This window comes from Limulus polyphemus, unplaced genomic scaffold (genome assembly GCF_000517525.1).
Source record: "Limulus polyphemus unplaced genomic scaffold, Limulus_polyphemus-2.1.2 Scaffold3855, whole genome shotgun sequence".
NCBI classification, from domain to species: domain Eukaryota; kingdom Metazoa; phylum Arthropoda; class Merostomata; order Xiphosura; family Limulidae; genus Limulus; species Limulus polyphemus.
The window spans coordinates 20,119-29,921 of record NW_013669465.1 but is presented as its reverse complement, the minus strand read 5'-3'; positions in this window follow the sequence as shown (position 1 = coordinate 29,921).

Below are 9,803 nucleotides of genomic sequence, written 5' to 3'. Positions count from 1 at the left end.
AGATGACGTTTAGGTTTGCTATCACAAGTCTTTACTTCTTGAAGAAAAGCAATATCAGGTCGAACAAGTGGATAAAAACCTGTTCAAATGTTTCAGACTGAATTACAGTCATGCATCTAAATGTTCTTTGAAACACAAGCGAAAACCTAATGTTGTTTGTATAGGAAAATAAAATGGATGTACCAACGTGATTGGAATATTTTAAACCTACGATCAGGTACAAACGAAGAATTTAGTAGACATTTAAAACGCTTATAAAACAAGGGCTCGACATTTAGAGTTAAAACAACAAGATGTTTTCTGATAATAGAATTATCTATGGTGAAATAGAGTAATTTATCAGATGTAACTTCGTCTTTGCAAATCTGAAGACTGAAATAAAACAAATGTACTTATTTCCGAAACCTCCCCCACCTAAATCTCCATTTACTGTCTGTCGCCGGTTTGGGGAGTGTGGTTCGACAGAGTTCCGTTAGAGGGATAAAAATTACTCTATCTTTTGATATTTTGAAATTAACGAAAAAGTTTTATTCATTATTAAAAAATTCACAATTTCTTGGGTGACTGATATTCTTACACAGAGATGATTGCGTGCGATTTATAAAATATACATTTAAATGCTCTAAATTGCATAGTTTGTTTCCTATTAACTTAACCATCTGAAATGTAATATTGTTTGTTTGGAATTAAACACAAAGCTACACAATGGGCTGTCTGTGCTCTGCCCATTACGGGTATCGAAACCCGGTTTCTAGCATTGTAAGTCCGCAGACATACCGCTGTGCCATTGGGGGGGGGGGGCTTGAAATGAAGTAACCTCTAACAACATGCACTTATAATTTATTCGTTAATATAGACGTATCAAATAAAATGTATCATATAGAAATTGTATAGTATTATGGTATTGATTGAAACGGTAAAAACCCATTAGCACCAACAAGCACGAAGGATGGGATAATATAATATATCAAATGAACATATAAGAAGTTTAACCATTAATGATAGCGTGTTTTGTCTTTAAGTAATTATTTAAACAGCTAAAAACCTTCATTGATTCGTGTCATTAAACGGCCTTAACTTTCTGTACGTTAATATGCATAATCACATAATTATTTTTTGATATCCTTTGAGGTTCCTGGTGGTAAATTTAATCACATAATTATTTTTTGATATCCTTTGAGGTTCCTGGTGGTAAATTTAATCACATAATTATTTTTTGATATCCTTTGAGGCTCTTGGTGGTATATTTAATCACATAATTATTTTTTGATATCCTTTGAGGTTCCTGGTGGTAAATTTAATCACATAATTATTTTTTGATACCCTTTAAGGTTCCTGGTGGTAAATTTAATCACATACTTATTTTTCTATATCCTTTGAGGTTCCTGGTGATATATTCTGAACAAGAAAATCATTATCAATGGATTCTTTAGAAATCCGCAATTGTTAATTCGGCTTGAAATTCGCTACAGGAGTGGGGGAAATAAATATCGCTGTATAAATGTGATAATTAAGCAGGTAAATCACTCAGCGTCTTGTTAAATGCTTAAAATATTCAAGCAAATGACTAAAATAAAAGAGCAATTTCCGTTTTAATCGTTTTCACTCATTTGGTATCACAGCTTTTGGTTTAAAAAGTGTTCGTTTAATGTAGTCTAACTGTTAGGCGTTTTATTCAGTTAACCACTATATATATTTTAAATTGATTTACCTTTACTCATCTTCATTTCAAATTGGATGATACGTCTATTAAAATGTACTGAATAATTAACTTCATCATTTTCGGATTTATACATATCTGGTGGTTAGTGCGCTCCACCCGTTAAAAGATTTATTTGATACATAATAATTATTACTTTTCTCAATTTTTTTTCAAACTGGATGATACGTCTATTAAAATGTACTGAATAATTAACTTCATCATTTTCGGATTTATACATATCTGGTGGTTAGTGCGCTCCACTCGTTAAAAGATTTATTTGATGCATAATAATTATTACTTTTCTCAATTTTTTCAAACTTTAATGAATAACTCATTCCTTCTTTATTGAAATATTTTTCACAGGAGTTACTTGTAAACTACATTGAAGGACTTGGATTCACGAAATTAGAAACGAATTGTTTTTAATTAAATTCACCTAACATTCAAAAATTCAGAAACAAAAAGTATTTATATGACAAGATGTATAATTCAGATATTGCCTTTTAATTATAGTTCAATATCTGAACTAAAACTGACTTGATGGTTAGGTCATTCTAGTTCATTACTCCTAAGTTAGGGACGGCAAGCGCAGATAGTTTTGTGCGAAATTCAATAAACAAACAAACAATCACTATGTAAGTAGCTGTCATGCTACGGACCACACACACACACAACAAAAAAAAAACAGGCCTTGGCACTTACTATAAGTATCCCTATCATAGAAAAGCGTAAGCTGCTGTATCTACTGTACCTTTTTATATACATTAACATTGACTGTGGTACTTATTGTGCTTCTTTGTAGTAATGTAAGCTTAGGCTACGGTACTTAAAATCACAAGAAAATAACACACAGACAAAAATCAGAAGTTACTATTGTATACGTACTTGTAGAATCAACTCGACATAGGCGAAAAAGAAAGGTCCAACGTAATACTCTATACAGGACTGAATGTTATGGACAGCCTTATGGTATTACATTTACAATTAGAAATACAGGGTTCCATTATCTTGCTGTCTTGTACGTAATTTTATATATATATTGCAAACCGTGGTGTCTGACCGAGTGTTCGTCTGTCTCCCGTTTGAAAACATGCGCATATGACGACAAATCTTATTTCACAATCAGGATATTCTACACTAAATTGTCATGAATTAATCACACTATCATTCACATATCAAAATGTGACGTAATTTAAAGAATAAAAATGTAGATTTACCGTATGTTATTGTTGAGTGGCTCTTAACATGACTAAAATGCTCAACAATCACTTTTCGCGGTGGGCGGTGTAAGAGCTTTGGCTCTGAGTGAAGCCAAGAGTGCAACATAATTAACCTTTATAAAGTCTATGAAAAAATTTAAATTGATAGATTAACTTGAACTTTTCTCGTCACTGGGGACGAGTACTTTTGCTTGTTATTATTATTTTGTAATCTAGCTGTCGCTGTAGACATCTGCCAGAAATTACGAAACAAGAAGCCATTACTCTGGCTCTTCAAGAAGCAAAGAAATGGATAAAAACATTGTCAAACTTTATGGCAACGATTTTTAATCATCTAATATAGTTTGCTGAAACTTTCTGACAATCTTTATAAAATTATATAGTTTTCATTTATATTGAGTAACCATTTCTCTTCAGGGTTAATGGAGCTAATACTTTGTTTGTTTGTTTTGAATTTCGCGCAAAGCTAGCCGTCCCTAATTTAGCAGTGAAAGATAAGAGGGAAGGCAACTAGCCATCGCCACCCACCGCCAAATCTGGAGCTATTCTTTTTCCAACGAATAGTGGGAATGGCTGTCACATTATAACCACCCCCACCACGGCTGAAAGGGTGAGCATATTTGGTGGACGGGGAATAATCAAACGCTCAAGGAATTAAAAATTTTATATTTCTGAACACAGTGGATAAATATTAGAATATCCCCTAAATATGAGACATATATTAGAGGGCGCTGTTATTTCGTATTTGATACTTAGATTTTCTGACAAATCTGCACGCTGATTCTGAATTGTAAAAACGTTAAACGATTTAAACAACAGTGCTTGTACAGTTTGATAACTTGTACATATTTCAGTTTTGGTCAATTAATATTTGTCTGTTTTGTTGTTGTTGTTCATTTAATCATCAGTAGCAGAATATTACCCACTTTCATGATTAATAATTCCGTATTATAAAAATGATTTTCAACAAAAATATCTTTACATTTTACCATCGTCGTTTCTTCTAGTAACGGTTTAGCTGAAACGACCAATTGAGGTTCTTATTTTATTTAGGAATATTGTTTGTTAATAACAAGGAAGATAGTATTTTAATATTTTCTTTTATCATTTGTTATATAGTAGTGTATATTTTGTGTTACGCTAACAACTACTACATACGAAATATATGATAAAGAAAATATTAAAAGTTGTTAACAAAGACATGATTGACAATGTTCTTAGAACATACTTCATTAAAGAATTACCCTCACCTTCTCGGTGTCTTAGCAGTCAGCGTCAGGGCTGAAAACACTAAAAATCCTGGTTCAATACCCACTACGGGCACAGCGCGGATATCAAATTATGTAGCAAACACAAACAAAGTCAATATTACAATTCGAATCCCGTCGTAACAGCAGTATGTTTACGGACTTAGAACGATAAAATCCGGAGTTCGATTCCCCTGGGGAACACAGCGGATAGCCCATTGTGGCTTTGCTCTAAAACAAACAAACAAATTATTTTAAAAATGGCATGACTTTCTATAATGATTGTAAGTTGATGTTAATAGTTTGTTTATTTATTTGAAGTTAAATACAAAGCTACACAATGGGCTATCTGAGCTCTGCCCTCGATTTCCAGCGTTGTATGTTCGCGGACATATCGCTGTGCCAGTGGGGAGGGGGGCAAATTGAGCCATCTGCTGTGCCCACAGCGAGAAATCGAATCCCGGATTTTAGTTTGTAAGTCCGTAGAGTTAGCTCTGTCCCACCAGGGGACAAAACATTGTTCGCTAACAGCTCATGATTTGTTTGTTTGTTTCTTTGATCACGTAAACTTCTTTAAAATGCCAAAATAAAAAAAAAGAAACAAGTCTGGGCGTGTTGAATCAAAGTATAGCCCTACCAATTGTCAAGTCAATCCGCCGAGAAACGAAGGAATGGCGATCGATTGAAAAGTGTTTGAAAGAAGAAGATAGAAAAGAAGAAGCAGAAACAACAGAAGTACAGCATGCGGAGACCTTAAAGTTTTTAACTGTTTTACGTTATGAGGTAAAGTTTGGGCTTTTGTATACTGACCCACAATTAAGTTTTTACGGACAGCGTCTCAATAAGTTCCGCATTTCAATAATGTCCAAACTTTTACTTCGAGACTCTGTTTGCTAATTTAGTGTTGATGAGATTGTTTTGAAACTTAAACTAAGTTAGATAACAAACAAACCACGGTAAACAGAACAAACTACCAGAAGACAAAGTGAGACTAAAGAGGATATACGGATGTGTCAGAAGTAGTTTCTCCAGTATCAAGACTTCTGATAGTTTGGAGTAGTTTCTACAATATCAAGACTTCTGATAGTTTGAAGTAGTTTCTCCGGTATCAAGACTTCTGATAGTTTGGAGTAGTTTCTCCAATATCAAGACTTCTGATAGTTTGAAGTAGTTTCTCCAGTATCAAGACTTCTGATAGTTTGGAGTAGTTTCTCCAGTATCAAGACTTCTGATAGTTTGGAGTAGTTTCTCCAGTATCAAGACTTCTGATAGTTTGGAGTAGTTTCTCCAATATCAAGACTTCTGATAGTTTGGAGTAGTTTCTCCAATATCAAGACTTCTGATAGTTTGGAGTAGTTTCTCCAATATCAAGACTTCTGATAGTTTGGAGTAGTTTCTCCAATATCAAGACTTCTGATAGTTTGTTCCATTTACCATTTTTTGTTCTCTGACTGATACACATAATATTTTATGATTCAACTAATGACTAAACAGATCAGTGGTCTCCAATTATTTTCCACACTTGTCCACTTTAAATTATGCCAATAAAGCCGAGAGCTAGGCCTGAGTTTGTTCGAGAATTTTCCAAACACAGTTTTCCTTACTTTTTCAAAATCTGATCATAATGTGGGCCACGAATCGGGCATTAGAGAGCCTGATGTAGACTGCAGGCCGCTTATCGGGGACCACTGAAATAGAGCATAGAACAGACAAGAAAACATTTGTCTGTTGTTAAGCGCAAAGCTACACAAAGAGCTATTTTTGGTTTGCCTAACGATGGTATCGAAACCCAATTTTTATCGTAACAAGCCCACAGGCTTACTAAGGAGCCACTGGGGAAGTTACAAGTCATTTCTATCTTGAAATCATTGAATTTTGTCATATCATTATAAATAATCGTGAAGTAATTTCTTGTGGTCTTGACTACGAATTACAAAGTCCAAGGTTTAAGCCCGTTAGCATACTCTGTACTTTCAGCTGTGGGCACGCAGTTAAAGTGACAGCCAATCACGCTTTAGGATTAAGAATAGCCGTATAAGCGGTGAAAGCTGCCATCTTGTCCATCACTCCTTCCAACAGTTCTAAACTAAAATCGGTAAGGCCTAAGGCTCTAAACTATGGAATCTTTTTATCTTGCTGTGTCGCATAAGGTGGTGTTCAGGTTGAAAAATAACAAGTATATTTAGCTATTTGGTTTAAATGCCTACATATCAACGAGTTTTTAACAATAAAAACATGAACATGGTTTTTGTATAGAAGCAGAACTGTTACCTTTTATCCTAAGTGCAATGCACATGCAGTGAACTGAGCCCCACCACATTCCTTTTGTACATAAGATATATTTTAAGCTTTCTTGCCGTTAAAATTGTCTCGCGACATTTTCATACAATAAATAAACAATTAATGACCTTGAACTAGTGTTGGAAACAATAATATGCGAGTTAATCAAGTTAAAGAAACAAATGTTAATTATCATCCAGCTTTTAATTGCGAATAAATATATGAGCTCAGCCTTATCGTATCAACCATGTAATAAGGTAGTTAGTTAATTCAGGGCCTTACAAAACGTCAGGAGCTCGAAATACGTCTTTGCACTTTGATTATTTATTTTATTAAGCGTGATCCTTTAACCCTTTCCAGATGGGTCACGGGTCAAAGGCCATGTCATCGCGTTTGTCGACTCGCAATCAAAATTTTAATGAACTACTATTTTATGAATTTATGTCAATAAGCTTCTTATCAAACTCTAAATTATAATTAAAGTTTTAGTATTATACATTATTCAATTTCTTAATTTGAAAGTAAATATCCAAAACACACTTAATGGATAGCCTTCTACTTGGATTAAGTATCACTGATGTTTGTCATAAACTGTATTTGTATGTGTCATCATTATGCTCGGTTATACTGATTTTTATGTTAGATTGAGTGAATAGTTTATTAAGTTACCAAATACCGACAGGGTATTAATTTACTTAAACAATCATATATGTTGAATATAATACTTAATTACAATATTTGGTGTATTGTCATTAGAGGTTATATTAATTACTATGTAGAAGAATGCATCATTTTGTAGTTTTACTGCTGTATTTGAATAGATATTTGAAATTTACTTATTTTGACTGAATTTTGTTTATTATATTTCTCTCAAACGAGGTACTTTTTGTTGGATATAATTAGCATCTATTCTTTAGAATGATTCTTCGAAATGTTCCCAAAAGACTCGTTAACGACACAGAATGTCGAGTATCGATGACTTTCAAAGTAGTTATGTTCGTAAAGTGGGTAATTATCGGTTTTAATTTGCAATGATCTATGTCAAGAGAACAATTGGAGAACACTCAACGTTTCTTTTCACTTTAACCTCGTTAAAAATCTATTTAATGTTGCTTTAAGGGGCTGAAACATTAACCGAGTTGTTAAAACTAAACCAATAAAACCTTTTTATTTTGTTTTGTTTTTCTCTTGGTTTTAAATATATTGTTAGATATAAAGCTGTTATGATTGCTATATTACTTTATATATTGCTATACTACTGTATTCGAAGCGATACGTATATATTTTTACTGAGTTTCAAGTTTATATTCTAAGACTAATATTTATAACTTGTGATTATTACAGTAGTGTAGCAATATATAATGTGTATTATACATCGATATATAATGTGTATTATACATTGATATATAATGTGTATTATACATCGATATATATAATGTGTATTATACATCGATATATAATGTGTATTATACATTGATATATAATGTGTATTATACATCGATATATAATGTGTATTATACATCGATATATCTAATGTGTATTATACGTCGATATATAATGCATATGTTACACAGTTAAAGAAGCTATAACTACTTGTTACCCATTCGCACGAGCTCTGATAATAATGACAAATTGTTGAACAAAATCCCAGTATTAGCCAATATATAAAATTAAACATATTTTGAGATATTTTCTATTCCAGTTCACAGGAGAAGGTACAGTTATTGAATGAATTACCACGACGCGATAAAGACTTCATATCTGATCAAGACTTGCAAACATTGGGTCACACCTTTATGTAAAAGATTTTCCTTTCAAAACACAGAAGATAGAGTAATTCTTAAAGGGCAGAATTAGGTTTAATAATGAATTTCAAAATGTTAACATTGGTGGCCAGGTGGTTAGGGCACTCGACTCGCAATCTGAGGGTCGCGAGTTCCGTCCCACCAAACATGCTCGCCCTTTCAGCCGTGTGGGTGTTATTATGGGACGGTCAATCCCACTATTCGTTGGTAAAAGAGTATACCCAGAATTGGCGCTGGGTGGTGATAACCAGCTGCCTTCCCTCTAGTCTTTCAATGATAAATTAGGGACGGCTAGCTCAGATAGCCCTCGTGTAGTTTTTCGCGAAATTCAAACAAACAGACAATTGTTAACATTGGTTTGTGGGTGATGTTTGAAAACATACGATGCTGAATGTTATTGCGGTGGAAATTGTAAGTTTATAAAAATTTAAATTTTTTGTCCACCAGCCAGAAAAACTTCACAGAGAAAAATGTAGTAATTAAAGTAGTTAATGTTAAAAAACAAGAGATTGTAATGGAAACATAACAGGAAAGACGAATGCATCAAATTTCAATATCAAGATCAATAAAAACCGCCATATAAAGGTATAGATATCCAAATAATGCAGTGTTAAAAGGTAGATCAAAGATGTTGAGTAGCTCGGACATAGAACAGTGAAAGATAATAGATAAAGAACTGAAAGAACCTCTTTCCACTTACCCATTTCTTGGTTACTTGCTTAAAAGGTTCTTTTCATGTCGTTGGAGACAAAAGTACTTTTTTTTATATGGAACACTCACTGTATTTGGGAAAAAAGGGAGAACTGAAAACAACACAGTTTCAGTTTATAGAAAGATAACAGATTTAGTTTACAATTGATGAAGACAGCGAGATGGATTTATTTCTGATTGTACAAGTAGCTGTTTCAAAGAATGCAAGAAAAAACAAACAAGTTTTTTACACTGGGAACTGATTTCTGTCGTTTTCTAGGTCAAGAAGTTAAACAGACTTTTCAGTCGTACATCAGATATCACCACCACTCGGAGCAAATATATAAATATATATATTTACTTGAATGTCTACCAATCAGACCTCTAGAGAGTAGAAAACGTTCTTTCCAACCAAATTCCGGAACAAAAGAGAATGGAAAAAATAAAAATGCAAAGTCCACTCCAACTGTACATCCTTGAATAAGTGAAAGTAAGCTAGAAGTAAAGAAATAAGGATTTTTCAAACGTCAACAGTAGGAAAAGAAACCGAGAAGTCAACAATAGAGGAGAAAAAGGATACTTTCCAAATGGAGTCTAATAATAAACAGGCTTAAATAACTGACAGTTTTTAATTGTTTTGTAGAAGTAGTTATCGTTGTTTTTAGTGATCAAATTGTATGTCGTATTAACAGTGAATTATTGATATGCCGGGAAAAATATTTTAACATGCATAAAACTTGAGTACTGAATCATTATAAAGTAATGATAGCAAAAAGTAAATTTTCTGTTACCGGTAAGAACAGATATATATGTTTATAACAGCTGCTTAAATAGTTTGATAATAGCTCACATGGCATGG